The following is a 23,567-nucleotide window of genomic DNA, read 5'->3' as shown; positions in this document are numbered from 1 at the left end:
GCTTCCAAGTAATAAGATCACATTGATAACTAAAACTAATACAGAAGCCAAAAATTTCATTTTAGTCAAAAATATCCAATTTCTGCAACAATTCTATAGTAGCCAGTGTATCTTCTGATGGACTGGAATAAGAGGAAACCAGATTCGAAAGGAGACTTAAAGAGGTCCAAATCAGGGGCACCTGGGTGGCTCTGTTTGTTAAGCATCTGATTTCAGCTCAGGTCATGACCTTGCGGTTTGTGGGTTCAAGCTCTGTGTCAGGCTCTGTGCTGACAGCTCAGAGCCTGGAGCCTGCTTTGGATTCTCTGTCTCCCTCTCTCTCTGCCCCTCCCCTACATTCATTCTCTCTCTCAAAATAAATAAATAAACTTAAAAAATTCTTTAAGAAAAAAGTGCTGCCTTTTGACACTAAGATAACCTAAGATTGTCTATCTCTCTGTAGAAGTGTTTTTTGTTTTCTTTTTCCTAGGGCTGAGTGAATAGAACTTAAGCATATCAACTCACTATGTAACTGTTTTACTGAAAAGTCTATGTGGAAAAGGTACATCATGACTTTTTTCTAGTCGTGTTACATCTGGTTGTTCTTGGAAAAGCCTTCAGTTCTTAAAGTACAGATAGAAGAATGGCATTCAGGAAATAGAACATAGTAGTAATCCTGATTCAGGAAAGATAGGTGACTGAGAAATATGAAATCATCCTAATAGCACTGGGAGTGGCAACTTTACTGACCCTTTATTCTTTTTTTTTTAATGTTCATTTATGTATTTTTGAGAGAGAGAAAGAGAGAGAGCATGCACATGTGAGCAGTGGAGGGGCAGAGAGAGATGGAGAGAGAGAGAGAAATAATCCCAAGCATGGTTCTAATCATAAACTGTAAGATCATGACCTGAACTGAAATCAAAAGTTGGATGCTTAACCAACTGAGTCACCCAGGCACACCCCCCCCCCCCTCTTTTTTAATGGCAATTACTGACCTCCAGGTTTCTTTTCCACAACTTTATGCCCCAACTACTTCTCCCATCATCTGGAGAACCTGAGTCCAAAAGGGAGACTTACTCACCAGGGAGGCTCCCATCTCCAAGACTTTCTAAACTTCAGTTACATCATTAGGCTCCACCCATTTCAATCACCCAATGTGTGTGGCTTGAATTCTGTGAATATGGAGAATAATTCAATTGCTCAAATTTAAACTCTAAGATCTCAGTCTTCAAGTATGATTTTCTGTTCTTATAGTACACTCATTCCACCACTCCCTATGCCCACATTATTGTGGCATCTAGTGCCTTAATGCCTGCTTTGGGAAGCTGTCAGCTTCTTGTCTCTATAGATGTTCAGGAAGAAAAAGGATCATCGTTTGTCAGGGATACAAGAAACAGCTACCCTGGCCTTTTGAGAAAGTTATGTTGCCCTAATACTTGGAGGGATATGAGGTTCAAAAACATATTGCAGCTGTTAGTAAATGCTTGATTCTAGCAGTTACAGGGGACTAACCTTCCAATAAGTGTTTTATGTTTAAATGACCAAGGTTCCAATTTAGGCACTAAATAATCACCAAGTAATTAAAGTGGTAAATACTGAAAAACCGTGTGTCAATTTAAATAAACTGTGTAATGTTACAGCCAGTGCTTTGCAAATGCAAGACATACGGTGACATATAAGAGATTATAATTAATGTAAAACCCAATTTACAGAAGGAAATGGTGTTGCTCAAAAATCACATACAGTGTTTAAGACTTATTAAGGCCATGACATCAGCTTCAAATCTAATATGCTGAGGTAAATTGGCACTTGCCTCAGTTTTCAGACTCCATTTAAATTGGACTCAATTAGAAGAATCCTATTTGTTGTAATAAGAATAGAAAACACAAAAAAACCAATTCTAAAGTTGAAAATTAAGTGAAAGCAACAAGCCAAATATATTGAATAAACGTGAGCAATCTGAAATCTGTAATGGTAATCTTCAGACAGCTGGGATGAAAGTAGTCTTGCATAGAAATTCTGCATTAATTTGACTTGGGAGTTTGTTATCAAGGCAGGCAATCATGACTATCCATCTTTATTTAACTTTAACAGATCAAATAAGGGAATATTTTATGCACCAAAGATTGTCACAGACATTGGTTACCAATTGATACAATCAAGGTGTAGAATGTTAGAAGAGATTCTCAAAAACCTTAGGACAATCTAACATACCTACATAATTATTTTTCTCTTCCTCAGGGAACAAAGGAGGTTAATAGACTATAACCACTGTTTGTAAGCAAGTTACAGGAAGATCTGTGTGACTGTTCTCCAGAAGATAAATATACTGAGGGAGGAGAAATGTAATATCTGCCAAATACCTTGCTCAGAGCTCTTTGTTGGAAGATTGTGTTGACTTGCTATCTATAATTCTTCTAGAAGAAAGAAAGAATCTCATCTCCCATTGTCCTGAATGAATTAAGACAATTAGTATTGACAGACATAGTGGACCCAAATTTTTCTTCTGAAGAAGGTTTGAAAAGGATCAGACTACCTCTCTTACTACTGTTACTCCTGGAACAACCAATGCATTTCTGCCAAAGACTTGAGAATTGAGAGCAAAACCTTTCTGCTATATCCTATCCCCTATCTGCCACCTTGGGTTCCAGAGCTATTTATATCTTTAAATCTCACTTTTTCCAGAAAACTAGAAGCTAGATAGGATAGACAACATTTTTTAGCACTGTATTTGATAGTGGAGAAAGAGATGACAAAATCCTTTGACTTAGAACCCTAAAATATCCACCTCCTTGCAAAGAAACAATATCAATAACTTCTAATCCTGCCTTCAGAGACAACCTCTAATTTTGGAAGTTCTAAGACACTATTCAGTGGTCACCTAGACAAGCAACTGGTAGTTTCCTTGCAACTCTAGAGGATTACACATGTACATGTATTGCTAGCTTTATATCTAGCCACTGAAATAATATTTCATTCAAATTTTCAAAGGACAGGAAGAGAAGTGCAGTGAGAACAGCTTTAGTATTTCCACAAAGGGGAAGTTGATCTTTATCATTTGATGTGCAATCAGACACTGGACTGATTTATTTCACTCGTTAATTTTTCAGCAAGAATTCTAATTTGATATTTAAGGACCACCACTATTAATTGGTTTTTAATCCCCCTTTAAAAATATTTATAAAACTTTTTTAGGTAATCAAATCTGAAAACAATTGGGAAAATATTTCAGCTGTTTGTATATTATGGAATATTAAGCTGATATAAAGGTGTTCAAATGGATTAAGTGGGGGGAAATATACTTAACTCACAGCTTTATTCAGCCTACTCCATCATGACCAAAATTCATCAGGAAAATAATTCAAGGCAAAAAATTAGTTTGAAACTAATGTCACAAAAAAATTAAAAAATAAAAAAATAAAAAAATAAAGAAACTAATGTCACAGGGAAAAATGGTCCTAAACCCTAAATAAATTGAGTGTTAAAAAGAAAAATAATGAAACCACTAGCTTAAAAGCAAAACAAATTTTAAAAGACAGAAATGCAGTGGAGACTACCCTGCATTTAAAATGACTAAACTTCATTTAATGCAAGCCAGGTATGTTTATGTAAACCATTAGAAGTTGCTAGAATATATGAAATCCTAAGGAATCTAGTAACACATGCTTTGTGATGAATCACATAATACTTTTGAATTAAAAATAGCAAAGAACACAAATTTGAGATTTGAAATTAAAATAAAAATGAGATCTGACATTCTTGACAGAATTGCTTGTATTAATAATGGCACCTTAAAGTCTAATTTTAAAAAAAAGAATAAGCAAATTCATGTTCTTGTGCAATGCATATAGCCATCTAAGAGAACCTAATAAGCTCACTGCATCAAATGGTACATAAATGGAGTCTGTCCCAGGGCTGGGCTGGGAAGAATCCAGTGTTTATGACTTTCTGTCTCCCAGCCACATGGAGTTGCCGTGGTGACTTTCTCTCTCATGTTGGTTTGTTCTCCAAAAGTACAAAAAGCCAGATGCCTGTGGGTTCGGGTGTGCCTAATTGAGCCACACTGAGCACCAAATGACCTGGAAATGTTTAATCCAGCTTTTGTCAGAACAAATTACTGGGATGTTCTCATGCCCCCTTAGGGACTAATTTATGATTGGATACCAAGCCCTGTGCAAAGCTGTGGGCCAAGACTGAAGCCCACTTTACCCCTGCATGCAGAGTCTGGATATGCCACTCTGATGTGAAGAGGAACCACTCTCAAGTGGTGGGATGAATAAGAGGATGGCCAAATAAAATACTACAAGGGTCATAGAGAGAGATGTGCATTTGTTACTTCTCCTCAAAGAGCTCTTTTGTGGAAAGAGAGGCTTAGTGTGCTCCCTGCAAATTGCCTTGCAATACACTGCCAATGAATCCTTATAGCATGTGAATGGACTGAATGCCACTGTCCCCCACCTCCCAAATTGATACATTGAAACCCTACCCCACAATGCGATAGTATTCGTTGGTGGGGCTTTTGGGAGATGATTAGGATTAAATGAGGTCATGAGAGTGGAGCCCCCATGATGGAGAGTAGTGCCCTCATGAGTCAGGAGAGACCTTGCTCCCTCTCTCTATTCTCTGCCATGTGAGGATAGAAAAAGAAGACAGGAGTGTGCAACCAACCCAGAAGAGAGTCTCACCAGGACCTGACCATGCTGGAACCCTAATCTTAGACTTCCAGACTCCAGAACTGTGAGAAATAAATTTCTGTTGTTACAAAGTACCCAGTCCGTGGTACTTTGTTATATAGCACCCCAGCACTCATCTAGCAATTCTAATATTTTTTGTATCAAATTATTCCCATTTCATGAACAATTCACTAGGGTGCCCACGGCTTTCAGGAAGAAACTTGAAAACCAACCTTGAGTTTGGTATAAACTGATGTCAGGTGAAACAGGCTCAGCCCTCTGAAATTCTCTCTACATGGCACTTTTACCACACTTGGATTCCTCACTCAGCCCCACAGACTTGTGCTTCACACTCCTTACTTTGTTTTGTTATTGTCCTCCTTTTGGACTTTGGACAGAGAGTGTTGCGTACAATATTCTTCAGTTTCAGGCCATCATCATCAATCCATGCAAAGCTCTTCTCTTGTTTTATTTCTGTGTTTTCCCCATCATAACCCACACAATTATTTCCCTTCCCCCTGCCCCATAGGCATTAATTCTAACGTTCTTAACGTGTATCATTGCATCTACAGGTGTCTTGGAAAGATATGTGAACGTGATTTCAATATACAAATAGCACTGAATTATTCCATTGCTTTTTTTTAATATGTATAGTATTAACAAAAATAAACTCAAAATGGATGAAAGACCTAAATGTAAGATAGGAAGCCATCAAAATCCTCGAGGAGAAAGTAGGCAAAAACCTCTTTGACCTTGCCCACAGCAACTTCTTACTCAACACGTCTCCAGAGGCAAGAGAAACAAAAGCAAAGATGAACTACGGGGACGTCATCAAAATAAAAAGCTTCTGCACAGCGAAGGAAACAATCAGCAAAACTAAAAGGCAACTGACAGAATGGGAGAAGATATTTGCAAACAACATATCAGATAAAGGGTTAGTATCCAAAATCTATAAAGAGCTTATCAAACTCAATAGCCAAAATAATAATAATAATAATAATAATCCAGTTAAGAAATGGGCAAAAGACATGAATAGACACTTCTCCAAAGAAGACATCCAGATGGTCAACACATGAAAAAATGTTCAACTTCACTCATCATCAGGGAAATACAAATCAAAACCACAATGAGATACCACCTCACACTTGTCAGGATGGCTAACTTTAACAACTCAGGCAACAACAGATGTTGGCAAGGATGTGGAGAAAGAGGATCTCTTTTGCATTGTTGGTGGCAGTGCAAGCTGGTGCAGCCACTCTGGAAAACAGTCAGGAGGTTCCTCAAAAAACTAAAAATAGAACTACCCTATGACCCAGCAATTGCACTACTAGGCATTTATCCATGGGATACAGGTGAGCTGTTTCAAAGGGACACATGCACCCCAATGTTTATAGCAGCACTATCAACAAGTATGGAAAGAGCCCAAATGTCCCTCGATGGATGAATGGATAAAGAAGATATGGTATATATATACAATGGAGTATTACTTGGCAATCAGAAAGAATGAAATCTTGCCATTTGCAACTACGTGGATGGAACTGGAGGGCATTATGCTAAGTGAAATTAGTCAGAGAAAGACAAAAATCATATGACTTCACTCATATGAGGACTTGAAGAGACAAAACAGATGAACATAAGGGAAGGGAAACAAAAATAATATAAAAACAGGGAGGGGGACAAAACAGAAGAGACTCATAAATATGGAGAAGAAACTGAGGGTTGCTGGAGGGGTTGTGGGAGGGGGGATGGGCTAAATGGGTAAGGGGCATTAAGGAATCTACTCCTGAAATCATTGTTGCACAATATGCTAATTTTGGTATAAATTTTAAAAAATAAACAATAAAATTAAATATATATATAATATTAATATGTATTAATATTATACAGTGATGACTGCATCTACATCGATATAATATTGTTACCTCTGACTGCTATATAGTATTTCATTATTATGAAGTACTTCAGAAATTGTTCCTTTACATTCCCAGGAGGGATTTGTGAGAATTCCTGTTTGCCCACTTGGGATTTTCCAACATTCTAACATTCGCCAATCTGATGTTTATAAAGGAGATTGCTACTGTTTTCATTTACATTTCTGATTACTACTGAAATTGGACATCTCTTCACATACTTGTTACCCATATAGATTTCTCCTTTTATGGATTGCTTATTTATTTCTTTTGAGCATTTTCTTTTCTTTACTGATTTGTTCATTGCATATCTTAGATATTAATCACTTGTTAGTATACAGTATATATCTTCTCCAAGCTCATCCTCATTCTGTTAAATTTACCTATAGTCTTCTTTAATAGAAATCCTTAATTGTATATAACTAAGTCTACTATTTTTACCTTATTTTTGCAATTTTACTATCATGTTTAAGAGAATATCCTCCACTCTGACACCACAAGAACTTTTTATTAGAATTGTGGTAAATTGGTGGATTAACATGAGGACAATTTAGATCTTTACAACATTGTCATTCTGTCATTAACATGCTATAGCTTTCTAATCATTCAGGCCTTATTTTATTTCTCTTATAGTTTAAAATTTTTTTATAATAATTTTTTGCATTCTTTGTAATTGATTCCTAACTATGTAATATGTAATTTTATACGTAATTTTGTTGTTATTGTGCCTGTTTTTCTATAGCATTTTCAATTATTGCTATGGTGGAGTTTCCTAAGTTTACCTTTAACTAGCAAGCTTCTGAATTCTCATTATACTAAGAGTTTGTCTGCTTATTGTGCTGTGTTTTTTATGCAGATGATTATGTTGTATACAAATAACAAGTTTGCTCTTCCTTCCAAACTCTTTTCCCTCTCATTTCTATTTCTTGTCTTTCTGCATTAGCCAGGACCTTTAATTATTTGTGGGTCAGTAAGCATTGCTTACATGCCATGTTCTTCTGTTGTTCCAGATCTAAAAGGGAGTGAATTTAAAGTTGCTCCATTAAATAAATAAATAAATAAATAAATAAATAAATAAATAAATAGTTTATCCACTAAATATTTTCTGTAGTGTTTTTGTACGCAATATTTATCAAGTTAATGGAGTTTCCTTCATGTCTTAATTTACTGTGAGGTACTTTTTTTTTCCATCAAGAGATGTTAAAATTTATCAAGTTCTTCTATTAATGTGATTCTTTAAAATTTTTTTTTTTTACATTTATTTGTTTTTGAAAGACAGAGGCAGAGCACAAGTGGGGAGGGGCAGAGAGAGAAGGAGACACAGAATCCGAAGCAGGCTCCAGGCTCTGAGCTGTCACCACAGAATCCGATGCGGGGCTCAGACCCACAAACCATGAGATCATGACCTGAGCCAAAGTCGGACACTTAACCGACTGAGTCACCCAGGAGACCCTAATGTGATTCATTTTAATGATAGATTTTCTGATTTTCAGTTAGTCTTGTATTCCTGGAATAAATTCTACTAGATCATATTACATTTCTATAATATATGATTGGCTTTCACTATCTAAAATTTTACACTGGATTTTTCTGTCATAACTGGACTTACAATTTTCTTTTGTTTTATTGACTGCTTTAAGAATCAAGATTATGCTATCCTCAAAAATGACTCATTTTGCTTTTAGTCTTTTCAAGTTTCTGGAACAATTTACTTAAATGAGAATTATTTGTTCATTGAAATTCTATTAGAACCCATCCATTAAAATAGCTAGGTTGAAGGTAGGATAATTCCCATTTCATTTCCGTTAGTAGCCCTGATCCATTTGGAATTTCTATTACAAATCTAAGAGTGATGGTTGCTTATAACTTTATTATTTAAAAGCCTAACTTTGCTTGTAACTGTTTCCCTTTTTCATTAAATGTTTTATTTGCATATTCTCTTTTGTCCTTGATTAATTAAAGATTTGTCTAACTTTTTAGGTATTTTAAAAACTATGAGGGGCGCCTGGGTGGCTCAGTCGGTTGCGCGTCCAACTTTGGCTCAGGTCATGATCTCATGGTCCCTGAGTTCGAGACCCACCTTGGGCTCTGTGCTGACAGCTCGGAGCCTGGAGCCTGCTTCGGATTCTGTGTCTCCCTCTCTCTCTGCCCCTCCCTCACTCATGCTGTCTCTCAGAAAAATGAATAAACATTAAAAAAATTTTTTTAATTAAAAATAAATAAATAAATAATAAAAACTATGACTTTGGGTTTTCACTTTGCTATCCTCTATTTTTATTGCTCTTAATATTTTTGCTGTAATATTTATTGTTTCTATTCTCCATTTTTCTTTGGCTTTTGTTTTGTGTGCTTCTTCTATCTTCTTAAACAAAATACTTTATTTTTTATCAGATAGATCAAAGCTATAACTTTTCCTGTACAAATTAATTTCGCTCTGTCCAACAAATCTTGACATTATTACTGCCAAGCAGTACTACTTTCACTTTTTCAATTTTCCATCTGCAGAATTTTATTTTAAATTTTTCTCTTGTAGAAAACATATTTCTTCCAATCTCAGAGTCTTTTATTTTTGGCTTAGTCTATTTACATTTATTGTAATTACTGTTACATCAGAATTTGTTTTTGTAATTTTATTTCTTGTTTTCAGTCATCAACATATTTTCAATTTATCATATAGTGGGTTTTTTTTTTCTTTCATTCCAAACTTCCATTGGATAAATCAATATATTTTTCTGATAGTTTGAAAGTTACACATTTTATTATCGTACTTTGGTTGATTATCCCTAACTTTTAAGATCTATACTTTGGGTTTTTTTTTTTTCCTATTAATTTCTTAATATTAACATTTTTATATTCTGAGCAAACAAGTCAAGGGTGAGAAATACTATAGACTTACACACTCAACAGAGGTTCGAACCTTATACCAGCATTCAGAGACTAGAAAGCTGAAAATCATATTTCTAAGATTTCTTTACAGCTAGAGTGCCAAATATGACTTAGGTTCCCTCAATCTAAGGCATGCACACTAAATCTTGATTCAGAACCAAGTCATATGGTGAGAGAAGCAGACAGTTCTGTCTTAGATTGTGGGAAATGCAGCATGATTCAGGAGCTAACAGTCTTACTAGTGACTCCTTAATTCAGCCTTCTTCTGACTACAGTAGAAGCAGGTTCCAAGCTGACTCAGTTCTGCAGTGAAGTTTTTGGGGAGTTTTTCCTGCAAGTTCAGCCTAAAGACTATTTCATTAGGCTTTTTAAAAATAGTCTGAGCAATCCATACTCCCTTAAAAGTCCTTTTTACTTAAACTTCCTTGAGTGGATTCTATTATCTGCAAGCAAGACTTTTTCTTCGTTGAGAAGATAATTTTAATTTATTTTTTAATGTTTGTTTATTTTTAAGGGAGAGAGTGCGTGTGCAAGTGGGGGAGGGGCAAAGAGACAAGAAGACAGAGGATCCAAAGCAGGCTGTGTGCTGAAAATAGAGAGCCCCATGCAGGGCTCAAACTCACGAACCATATATGATCATGACCTGAGCAGAAGTCAGATGCATAACCGACTGAGCCACTAGGTGCCCCAATAATTTTAATTCTTTTCACCAATCATTGGTTCATGTGGGATTTCGATGTTTAAATTAAAAGTGATAATTGATTATAATTTTGTTGTCTTAAAATTTCTTATTTAGAATTATTTCCTCTTTTCACAGCATATTTTGTTTTTTTGCACGTTCTGTTGTATCTTTGATACAAGTCTTGTCAGACTTGTCTGATCAAGATCCTGAACAACAATATCTTAACATGTTTTTACATCCATGTGATATCTTTACTACTACCTTGGAAGTATATTAGTATCATCATAGGTTTTGTTCTAAATTTGGAATGGATTCTTTTTTCTCTCTAAATGGATTAGTTACCTGTTGCCACAATAATGCTATGCAATAAACAAAATTTCAACAACATACAACAATAAACATTTAGTTTTGCTCACAAGTCTACGAGTTACCCAGGCAGTTCTAAGGATCTTTGCTAGGCTTGACAGTGTTCACTCAGGCCTTTGAGGTCAACTGCAGGTCAGTTAGATGGCTTTAAATCTCTTGGCTGGTTTGTATGCCTTGGGCCTTGTCTGGGATGACTGAGCCAACATCTCTGCTTAACAGCTCTATAATCTTCCAACACACTAGCCTGGACTTGTTTTCAAGGGGGTAGCAGAGTTCCATGAGAGAGAACACAGAAGCACTATCATTTTTTACCACAATCTAACGGCCAAAGCAAATCACAAAGCCAATGCAGACTCAAAGGATGGATAAATAGACTCCACTTCTTGATTAAATAAGCTACCAATTTCACACTGCAAAGGGCAAAGATGCAGGAAGAGAGGGATAATCAGAGTCATTGTGCAATCAAACTACTACTCGATCGTTTCAGCTATCTATTGCTTTATAACAAAGCACCCCAAAATGTTGTGGCTTACAACAACTCATTATTATCTCTTATGGTTCCATACAATGACCAGAGTTATATAAATAGTTCTCACTAGCATCTCTAATGCAGTTCCACTCAAGTGACAGCTGGACTGGAGTCATCTGAAGGTTCGACTGGACCTAACATCCAAGACAGTTCACAGCTCTGGTGCCTCAGCTGAGATATTGAAATAGCTGGGGACTTACTTCCATGTGGCTTCACTATGTTGTTAGCTTGGACATTCTCAAGGTATTCAAGCTTCTTACATGACTGCTCATTTTCACCAGAATAAGCATTCCAAGAGACCAAGACTGAAGCTGCAAGGCTTCTTCTGACCTAGCCTTAACAGTCACACAGTGTCTCTTCTGCCACATTCTACACAGGCCAGCCCAGGTTCAGTATAGAAAGGATATGTGTGAAGATGTGAATACTAGGCATTTGCATGCATGCACATATATGTGTGTATGTGCAATATTATATGTGTATGCAATGCAATATCATCTTCAGCTTTCATTCTGAATGCTTAGTTGGTTGTTTTCCATGTAAATAAATATATGTGCATTTGTATTTCTTTTTAGGCAATACATTTTACGTATTTATGTATTTCCTAGAGTACTGGGTTTATTTTTCTTCTTCCAGAATATATAATTCTTTCAACAATGTTGTCAAAATGGATACTTTTCGGGGCCTTGCATGTTCAAGAATATCTTTATTTTATACTTAAATTTAATTTTTCAAAGTTCCCTCCCATCATTACTTTGTGCCCAATATTGCTATTAAAACACTTCTTTACTGAAGTCATTAGACCAGTTTTCTTAGTCTTTGATTTCTTTTTTAATTTTACTCTCCTTTTGTCAATCTAGGCTCAACTACTTACTTCATCCACCTCCTCCCAACACATTCATCAAGCAATGCTGGTTCTCAAGAAACACCTGTGCTTACTTCTTAGGCTCTGCTCTTTGTCAATAGGTGACTTAGTGATAATCCAGCTCTTGAAGTGGAGAGTGGAGAAAGGACTGACCATTCAGAGTCCCCAGCTCAGGGCTTTCACTGATACCTATGGACAGCCAGACTATGAGCTTAATATTGTCCTGCAGCCTCCGGCTAAGGGGCTGGCCCTGCCATTGTCCCTTCTCACATGGCTTTGGGAAGGTAATATTCCACTCAGGGAAATGTGGGGCTCGATAAAAACTCTCCCCCAGCTACTTCTACTCATGATACCGACATCTTCTCTGTTCCAGGTTGCTCTTTCATCCAATCGCCATTATTTCCACTCCACCTCCAACATAAAGAGACTCAATCACCTTCCACCTCCTAAGGTGGTTCTCACAATCTTTATTCTGAGATTTGACCTTGCCTCTCAGCTCCATGTCATCCTCAGAGCCGAGATTATATGATATTGCCAGCTGATCAAGAACCACATGTTCAATGTCACAAACTCTTCAGTTTGTTTTTAGATAACACATTATATTAAAATGTAGTATGGAAATTAGAACATGGTAAACTTTGGAATATAATGTTTGAAATAAGTTTTCTCAATGCACACTACTTTGAAAAATTCCATTAGATACTGTACCTTACATAATTACCTTTAAAAAAAAAAAAAAGCCCAAGTGAATAGATCAGCATATATTATACATGACTATTTTCTAAGTTTGTTTAATCAATAAAGAATAAAAAAGAATAATTATAAATATATTCATCTTGGTAAAACTAAAGGACACATGTGTCTCATTATAAATTAATTCATATATTCCCTTGTTTCCTTTTTTCCAGAACATTTGGCATTCCTTATCAACTAGTATACAAAAGAATAGAAAAACAAAGGTTCCTCATATTGTCCTTTGTATTTCCATATTAATAAACCAGAATGAAAGTAGTGAATGGCTTCAATTATAAAAAGGAAGGGATCTGGCTTACCATTTTGATAAAGCCAAAGGCAAGTTTTTCTTATTTTTGGCTCAACCTGTATCAATCTTTGAAGTCACTCACTGGTGAACATTTTAATTGTTTTGTTCCAATGCTATCTATAAATATAATTATTTTCAATATGGAATGTTTTAATTTACTAAATTCACTCAAATCACAACCCTCTTGTTGTTTTGAGTTTATTGTTTGTGTGTTTGTTTTGTTTTTGCATTTAGTACATGGTTTGTCAAGGTCATCATCTCCACCTCTAGCTTTCATTTGAAGCCTTCTTCACAGATGAGAATGCATACCTCTTAGCGAAACAGAGTTGGGACCAGGTAAACCAAGGGCTGCATCATAGTCTTTTTCTCCATAGTCTTAAATATAAAATATATCAATAAATATTTCCACGTTTAGATTCTAAGATCTCCACACGTATAGCAGTGCTTTTGGCATCTGCTTCTTTTGGATGTTTGGTTTGATGCAAACCTGTAACAAACATCTTTCATGTGTAATCTATTCCATGAGCACTTGTTCAACTGGAACCTAATACATACACTTGAAGAACATTCTTGAATCAGCACATTGGAAATACTTTCTCTCCCACCTAGCTGAGCTTTTGGAAGCACTTCTTTTCTTAAAGAACTTCTTAAGCATAAATTTTGTGAAGAATATTGAAAAGTCATATAGTAGTTAATGGCTGTTGCATTTCTTTAATTTTGAGTTACTTCCTTGCTCTCTTTGAAAAATTTTGGTGGATGAAGAGATATTTTTCAAATAGAAGTATAGCACTCATTTAAAAAGATATCATTGGCATGTTTAGATTTGTATGGGGTTCAGCCAGAAGTGATCTTTAGAGGTAGTTACTATAACTCAAGTAGTAATTTAATTATGGAACTCTGTGGAATTGGTATGTTTTCTGGAGTAGGTCTTCTCTGACCCTGAAATACATGAAACAATTTTAAGAGTTGCTTTTGTTTATTTGTTTTATTTTGTTTTCAGGAAAAATTTGGAAACCGTTTTTCCCCTAAAAATATAATTCCTACAGCAGGTGCCCAACTGTCCTCCGTGACAGCCCCCTGCTTACTCGCCACAAAGAGCTAGAATGAGCAAAGCCCACTCTCCATTGTGGTACAACTCTAGCCAAGCCCTCCAGTGCTAGGAAAGTCACGGAGGCAGGGGGTGGAAAGGAACAGACGGGCTCAGATCCTACACTCTGAGCTCCCCAGCCCCAATGGGATTTATTGCTTTATCCAGATGGTTTTGGTTTCAGACCCTCCTTTTACTCTTAGCTCCCTACTTGCTACCTACTCTCCTGTCTTTACTCCATTCCCATACTTCATCTTAGTGCCTGGAAAACCAGCTGTGTTCAATGTCCCAGGTCTGTGCCTTTCCCCATGAGGGGAGTGAGAAACTTAAAGCCTATAACTGACCAAGGTGAAGTATAGTCATTATGCTCTTGTGAACTCTTCTTGGTAGCTGAGGATCAAAATGCTTCATCATTTAGGGGAAGATCAAAGAAAGCCAAGTTCATTCTTGCAAAGAATACAGCATGGCTAAGGTCCAAGATGCTTTGGCCATTCAGTTAAATGAGAAGTAGAGAAGAACCATCTGTTTACTATGCAAAGTAAGCAAAAAGTAGACATCTGGGGAGACAGGTGATGAAGTGGAATAGAGATGAACTGAAATTCAAGAGGCTTGTGTGATAGCCCTAGTTTTGCCCATCATAGTAGCAGTATGACCTTGGGGGAGGTCAATTAACCTCTGAGGACATCAGCTTCCTCAGCATCACATCAAGAGTATGGAACTACATGACACCCAAAGTATTTATAAACCCGAAAGATTTTTTCTTGACCCTAATTGACCTCTCCTGCTAAAGCAGACACACATCAAACACAGCCATTTGCTCATTATAGGGATTCAATATGCTAAATTGAATGTCCAAAGGCAACCTAATTAGGCAGGCAGTGAGGCTGTGGCTATTTCTGATGTGACTCCAGTGCCCTTGAAAATGTGTCCTTTGGTCTGCTCAGTCCTGCCCTTGACTGTAAGAGTGTTAGCATTCTCTGCTGCCTTATGGAAAATAGTAGCTCTGCTCCTATTACATTTTTTTGTCAACACAGAACGATATTCTTACTCAGTAGTTAGCCCACTTTATTCCATGTGCAGAAAGTCTGAAGTTTCAGATGGTTTGTTTGTAAGCTAAAATGGAGTCATTTTTCCAAATTAGTTGCTATAAATTTTGGTAATTATTTGAGACAGAGACTGAGAGGCAAAGAGGAAGGGTCATGTCTTAAATCAAGCATTTCAGTGATAGCAAGCATTTTAATGCTCACTTTAGGTAGCAAGATCAAAAGGTTCATCCTATCATTTCCTGGGGTCCTTTCATCAGCTTGAACATTTACATAAATTAGAATTATTTTCTTCTAAATAGGAAAACATTTAAGTACCATAAATTCATGTGTATTTTTCAGAAGTTATTCACTGAGGGTTAATTCACCAAATAAGACAACTGCTATTAATTTATGGGGCAAGGAATATTACTATGACCTACATCATGGGTTTAGAAATTTTATACACATTGCAAAGATATAAAATATTGAATCACAATAACAGACTCATCTCATTTTTCACTGACCCAAATGGTTGGTGCCATGGAAACATTGTGATTTCTATACTATATCAAAAATTCAATAGTCTGAAGTGGCATTAAGAATAAAAGCAAGGGTGTCTGGGTGGCTCAGTCAGTTAAGCATCTGACTTTGGCTCAGGGCATGATCTCACAGTTTGTGAGTTCGAGCGCCACGTGGGGCTCTGTGCTGACAGCTCAAAGCCTGGAGCCTGCTTCAGATTCTGTGTCTCCTTCTCTCTCTGAGCCTCCCCTGCTCATGCTCTCTCAAAAATAAACATTTAAAAACTTTTTGTTTAAAGAATAAAAGTATTAATTTCATTCTTTTGTTTTGCTGTAAAAAGCACTGAACAAACTCAAAGTAAAAGGAGAACATCCTATGAGGATTAGTTTGCTGGATTGAGACTATTTATTAATATATAAATAATCCACTAAAATAAATCCCTATTCAAAACAGTAGCTTGCATCTTTCTCTCTGCTCATTCTCTCTACAGTTGACTCTCGAACTGAGATTAATGGTTAACTTGGCTCTATTTAAGAATGATCTAAAGATATATAATATTTTTGGATCCATTAGAGAATTTTTATTCTAGTTTTATTCTAGTTTTATTTTAATGGTTATTCTTAATTCAATTAAGATTTTTCTATCAAATATATTTTTAAATCTATTGTGTCTGTATTTTAGTGTCTTTTTTTCTAAACTCTTATTATCAGAACTCTTTCATTTAATCAGTAGGTATTTATTTTATAAAGTATTTTTTAAAAAATTTTTAACATTTATTTTTGAGAGAGAGATTGACAGAGTGTGAGCAGGGAAGGGGCAGAGAGAGAGAGGGAGACACAGAATCTGAAGCAGGCTCCAGGCTCCAAGTTGTCAGCACAGAGCTTAATGGGGGCTTGTATCCACGACCTGCAAGATCATGATGTGAACCCAAGTCAGACGCTTAACCAACTGAGCCACCCAGGCCCCCCCTAATCAATAGGTATTTATTGAAACCACTATGTGCTAGAATGATTTGGTTTTCTTCATTCCAATATTAATCAATATGCAATTTGATTAGAACAAGTTCTCCAAGAAAGCTCAGCAATTTAGACATAGTATTGTGGCTTTTAGTCTAAAATGATGGTTAAAGTACCAAAGGCCAGCTCACTCTTCTGTGGATTGTCTCCATTTAAAGTATTTCCTTTATAGGGACGCCTGGGTGGCTCAGCCAGTTAAATGTCCAACTCTCGATTTCGGCTTGGGTCATAATCTCAAGGTTCATGAGATTGAACCCCGTTGTTGGGCTCTGTGACGACAGTGTGGAATCTGCTTGGGATTTTGTCTCTCCTTCTCTCTATGCCCCTCTCCTGTGGGCACACACCCACTTGGTCTCTCTCTCAAAATAAATAAACTTTAAAAGTTTTTTAAAAATAAAGTATTTCCTTTATAGATATCAGAATAACATAAAGTATATTTTATCAATCTTGTGGTTTTACCCTATTGAAATTCTTTTTGTGCCAGTGATTTCAAAAGAATTTTCTAATTTAACTATTCAGTTAATTATTGTTTGTAGCTTGGCCTTTGGAGATAATGGGGTTTGGATTTAGATTCTGATTCTCCTACTTATAAAATGTTTAACTTTAGGCAAGTTACTTGGTCTTTCTGAACCTTAATTACTTCAGCTCTAAAAGCAGGATAACACATGCCTATCTCACATAAAACACTGTTTTATGTCTTAAAAGTTGCCACATATGAAAAGGCCAAGCACGCCATCAGACAGGAAGCATGACTCAATGTCAGTTTCCTTCTTTATTTTTTTATTTCTTCCCTTCTAGTGGATTTTTTCTTTAAGATATTACTCACATGACTCCCAAAATTCTTCTATAACTGTCAAAAGCTGATTAACCTTATTTAACCACATATCATATGCTGACAAGAGTGAATGCAGCATAGTATCTTCTGCTCTTTTTAGAATAGCACACGGACTGATGATAATTCACAAGTACAGGAAAATCTCAATTAATCCAAATATTAAAATCAGAAGAAGATGGCAGTGAAAAAAGTTAGGAAGAAGCAATACTACAAATAGAGGACCTACGATTATACACCTGGGTCTCCATTACCAGTATTGTTTCTTTACATTGTTTTTCATTTGTGTATAGTTGACACACATTACATTAGTTTCAAGTGTACAACATAGTTATTCAACAAGTTTATACATTATGCTATGCTCACCACAACTGTAGCTACCATCTGTTATCATCAATGCTTTTACAATGTCATTGACTATGTTTCTTATGCTGTGCCTTGTATTCCTGCAACTTATTCATTTCATAACTGGAAGCTTGTATTCTTTCTAACTCAGAATATGGGTAAACACTCAGGGTCTTTACAGCAACACTCATGGCAAGGGTAAGCAACATGGGTCAATGAACGGGGGATAGAGGCAGTGGGTGAGGGAAGCCAAATGAATACTTCCTACATGCCCTCACCTGATACTCAATTTTTTCCCACGTGACACTTATGTTATGTAGAGGAGGCAGGTCTACAAGAGTCTCATATCCATATTAAAGAAACAGCCACTGGTTTTGACTGGATGCCATTTGAGAGACTTGGCCCCCTCAGTAGATACCATAGGATAAATCCTGATTAGAAAAAAAGATGGTTTATCTCAACAGTGGATGCCAGTCAAGGACACAATGCCCCATTTCCATCTATCTAGTGCCCCATATAAACAACCCTACCATTCACACCCACAGAGTGTGGGTAGGGAAAAGGGAGAGATGCTGAATTTATCTGAGAAAATCCTAGAAGTGACTAGCCTTGAATTATACAAGATCAAGTTTCAGCTTAATCAGGTGAAATGAGAGTAGAAGACAGATGTTAATCGTTTTGGGGTAAAATTGTATCTTCAACCATGGTTTGCAAAAGTATCATGATTATACATGATGATACATCAGTAAAGGAACTAAGGAGTTACAAAAAGATGTATCTGTCAGGCATGGAACATTCTGGAGGGGGAACAGGAAAAAAAAAAAAAGAATAGTTGAGATATCAGTGCTCAGGCCAGGCATACAGCAGAAAAGAGGTGTTCCTGGGCTAAATAGGGAAGAAATAAATAAGAAGTATTTAACCAAGCTGGGAATTATATGGATTTCCTCCAATTTTAAATTAACTTGTTCTGTCTATGCTTTCTTAGGATAAGAACTGGGGCCTGATGGAAAGGAAGAAGTAAAATTATCTGTTTGCAGATGACATGATCATATGCACAGAAAACTCTAAAGACTTCACCAAAAACCTATTAGGACTAATAATCAAATTCAATTAAATTGCAGAATACAAAGTCAACGTAAAAAATCAGCACATTTCTATACACTAACAATGAACTATTTGAAAAATAAATTAAGAAAATCCCATTTTGGGGCACCTGGGTGGCTCAGTCAGTTGAGCATCCGACTTCAGCTCGGGTCATGATCTCACCGTTTGTGAATTCGAGCCCTGTGTTGGGCTCTGTGCTGACACCTCGGAGCCTGAAGCCTGCTTCAGATTCTGTGCCTCCCTCTCTCTCTGCCCCAACCCACTCACATTCTGTCTCTCTCTCTCTCAAAAATAAATAAACATTAAAAAAATATATTTTTTAAAAATAAATAAAATAAAATAAGAAAACTCCCATTTATAATAGCATCAAAAAGAATAAAATACTTAGAAAAAAGTTTACCCAAGGAGGTGAAAGATCTATACACTGAAAACAATAAAGCATTAATGAGAGAAATTGAAGAAGACACAAATAAATGGAAAGATATTCCATGCTAATGGATTAGAAGAATTAATATTGTTAAAATATTTGTACTACTCAGGGCACCTGGGTGGCTCAGTCCCTCAAATGTCCGACTTCAGCTTAGGTCATGATCTCACGTTTGTGAGTTTGAGCCCCGCATCAGGCTTTGTGCTGACAGCTCAGAGCCTGGAGCCTGCTTTGGATTCTGTGTCTCTTCCTGTCTCTGCCCCTCCCATGCTCATGCTCTGTCTGTCTGTCTCTGAATAATAAATATATGTTAAAAAAAAAAAAATTAAAGAGGCACCTGGGTGGCTCAGTCTGTTAAGAGTCCAACTTTGGCTCATGTCATGATCTCACAATTTGTGGGTGTGGCCCACATCGGGCTCTGTGCTGACAGCTCACAGCCTGCAGCCTGCTTTGGATTCTGTGACCCCCTCTCTCTTTGCCCCTCCCCCACTCACACTCTGTCTCTCTCTCAAAAATAAACATTAAAAATTTTTTTTTTTAAATTAAAAAAATTTTTTACTACTCAAAGTAATCTACAGATTCAATGTAATCTCTATCAATCCAATGGCATTTTTCAAAGAAATAGATCATAAAATTCATATGGAGTCACAAAACGTCCAAATAGCTCAAGCAATCTTAAGAAAGCAGACAAAACTAGAAGCATCATATTGACTGATTTCAAATTATATTACAAATCTATAGTAATCAAAACAGTATGGTACTGGCATAAAAACAGACACACGGACCAATAAAACAGAGTAGAGAACCCAAAATAAACCTACACCTGTATCGTTTGCTAATTTTTGATAGGATGCCAAGAATACAAAATGAAGAAAGGATAGACTGTTCAATAACTGGTATTAGAAACACTGGACAGCCAATACAAGAGAATAAAATTGGATCCCTATCTTACACCACACACAAAAGCCAACTCAAAATAGATTAAAGATTTAACTGTAAGACCTGAAATTTTAAAACTCCTAGAAGATAACATAGAGAGTAAATTCCCTGTCATCAATTTTGATAATGATTTTTTAGATTCGACACCAAAACCAAAAATAAACAAGTAGGAGTACATCAAACTAAACAGCTTCTGCACAGCAAAGGAAACCATCAACAAAATGAAAAGGGGGGTGCCTGGGAGGCTCAGTCGGTTAAGCGCCAGACTTTGGCTCAGGTCATGATCTCATGGTTTGTAGGTTTGAGCCTCATATCAGGCTCTGTGCTGACAGCTCAGAGGCTGGAGCCTGCTTCGGATTCTGTGTCTCCCTCTCACTCTGCCCCTCCCCTGCCTGAGCTCTGTCTCTATCTCTCTCTCTCTCTCTCTCAAAAAGTAAATAAACATTTTTAAAAAATGAAAAGGAAAACTACAAAATGGGAGAAAATATTTGCAACCCATGTATCTGGTAAGGGGTTAATTTGCAAAATATATAACAACTCAGCAGCAAAAAAAAACCCCAAATAACCCAATTAAATTTGGGCAAAGGACATGAATGGACACCTCTCCAAAGACATATAAATGGCCAACAGGTATATGAAAAGGTGCTCAACATCACTAATCATGAGGGACATGCAAGCCAAAACCATATGATCTCCTCATACCTGTTAGGTTGACTATTATTAAAAACAAAAACAAAAGATAACAATGCTGTTAAGGATGTGGAGAAAAGGAAACCCTGGTACACTGCTAGTGGGAATGTAAATTGGTGAAGTTACTATGGAAAAAATATGGAGGTTCCTCAAAAAATTAAATATAGAACTACCATATGATCCAGCAATCCCATTGCTGGGTATATTTCTAAAATAATTGAAATCAGAATCTTTAAGAGATATTTAAGGTACTCCCATGTTCATTGCAGAATTTCTCACAAAAAACAAGATATAGAAACAACCTAAATATCCATGGACAGATGAATGAATACAGAAGACATGGTATACACATGGACTAGAAGACTACTGAGCCTTAAAAAGAGGAAATCCTGACATTTGTGACAACATGGACCTGGAGGACATTTTGCTAAATGAAATCAGCCAAATACAGAAAGACAAATACTGTACGTTATCACTTACACGTGAAATCTGAAACAAACTCATAGAAGCAGAATGACGTAATTGCCAGTGGCTGAGGGGAAGGGGGAAATGGAGAGATGATGGCAAAACAGTACAAAGTTTCAGCTATTTAAAGTAAATAAGTTCTGGGGATCTGCTATACAACATAGTACCAACAGTTAACAGTATTGTATTGTATACTTAAAATTTTCTAAAAGGATAGATCTTATATTGAGTGTTCCTGCCACCAAAATAATAATAATAATAATAATAATAATAATAATAATAATAACAACGACAATAACAACAACAAGAAAGGGGTTGGAAGGAATCTTTGGGAGGTAATGAATATATCTATGGCCTTGATGGTAGTAATGGTTTCATAAGTGTGTATTCTTCCCAACTTCATCAAGCTATATATATTTAATATGTGTAACTTTTTAACAAGTCAGTCATGCCTCAATAAAGTAGTTTTAAAAACAAAGAAAAAGAAAAAGAAAAAGAAAAAGAAAAAGAAAAAGAAAAAGAATTGGAGCCTGAGATAAGCCAGAATCGAGAAACTGCCCTATGACCAACTAAAGCACTGTTTCCACTATAATCCATTATCTCACTGCTGCCAAAATGACTTTCTTAATCCAAATCTCCGTTTTCTGTCTACTGAATAAACCCTAATAAGGGTTCTAATAAAGCATCTACAAAGAACACATTATCCTCATAGGATAAAGTACAAACTTTTTAGCACACTATGATACTCCTGCCTTCCTCTTTATCTTCATGTTTTCTAAAAAAAACATGCTCCTTGGTACCAGTTATGTTGAAAATCTGTAGTTCTCTACCACACTCTTTTTCTTTATACTTCCACATGCTCTGGTGAAATGAACACAAGCTTCACCACCACCACCATCAGTGCTAACGGCACCGCCTCTATGAGTATTATCATCACATTTAATTCCATTAACACAGTCATTATCATCACCACCACCACCGCTAGGACCATTTCCACTGTCACCACCAGCACCCAGTTGGCAAAAGCTAGCTTTTAAGACTTGGTTTTAAGCATTAGCTTCTCTGTGAGCCTACAACTTCATTTTCAGTGTCATCAATGAACCCTAATCAATAGCCTTTCCCAAAGTGTGATCCCAGAAGAATTTTTCTTTGGATATTAATATGTAGTACTCCACACAATTACCATCTTCCACATTGTTTGAATTAAGTCTTTAATATTCTTAAAAGTAATGTCTTCATACAGTACAAATAACAGAGAAAATACGATTTTCATGACTTTAATATAATAATTATGAATAATTATAAGATTCATTATGCTTTAATAAATTTTAACTATGTTGTTTTGAAAGCCTTATGTGTTGGAGTCATTTATTTATGTTTAAAAGAAGTATTTCTTCAGTTTTATGTTTTAGCATTTAGACTACATCAAGTAGGCTGTATGCACACACACATATGTGTACGTGTGTGCATGTATATGTGACCTCCTTAAACAATGATGTATCATATATATACAATTATGTAGTCCTAAGCACTGAGAATCAATGATAAACAAGACTGAGATGGTCCTTGTCCTCAGTGTAGATTCCATCCTATCAGGGAAAATAGATCTAAAAAACAAAGGAAAACACAATAATTGCAGTTTGTGTTGAGTTCTATGAAGAAGGTAGAAATGTAATTCAAGAAGGCCTGAGAATTGAAAGATGAGAAGGAAATTAAGTAAGCAAACAGAGGAGGTAAGAACATTCTAGGCAGAGGGTACAATATATGTAAAGGCCCTGATGCAGAAAAGGGTTGAGCATATTTGAAGAACTGTAAGATAAGGCTCAAAAATCTAGGCATGCTGCAGATTTGGCAGAGCCTTATAAGCTGTGGTTGGTAGTTTGGGTATGATTATATACCCACGGGATTAAAAGGTTTTAAGCAGGGGGAACATGACCTGATTAATGTGTTAAGATATACTGGCTTCTGTGTGGAGAACAGGCCGAAGGGGGTAAGAGTAAATCAGGATAGCAGTCAGGTGGCTGTTGTTGGCCAGATGAGAGATGATGGAGGACTGGCCTGTGTGGTGCCCATGGAGATAGAGAAGCCAATTAGGAAATTCTCTGACTTATCACCAACCCACAGGACCATCTTACAAGCAGTGTTATCAGCACAGATGAGTGGCTTATTCTAACTCAACCAGTGGCTAA

The sequence above is a fragment of the Panthera pardus genome, unplaced genomic scaffold (genome assembly GCF_024362965.1).
Source record: "Panthera pardus isolate Hobbes unplaced genomic scaffold, ASM2436296v1 HiC_scaffold_16, whole genome shotgun sequence".
Taxonomy (NCBI): Eukaryota; Metazoa; Chordata; class Mammalia; order Carnivora; family Felidae; genus Panthera; species Panthera pardus.
This window is presented reverse-complemented; position numbering follows the sequence as displayed.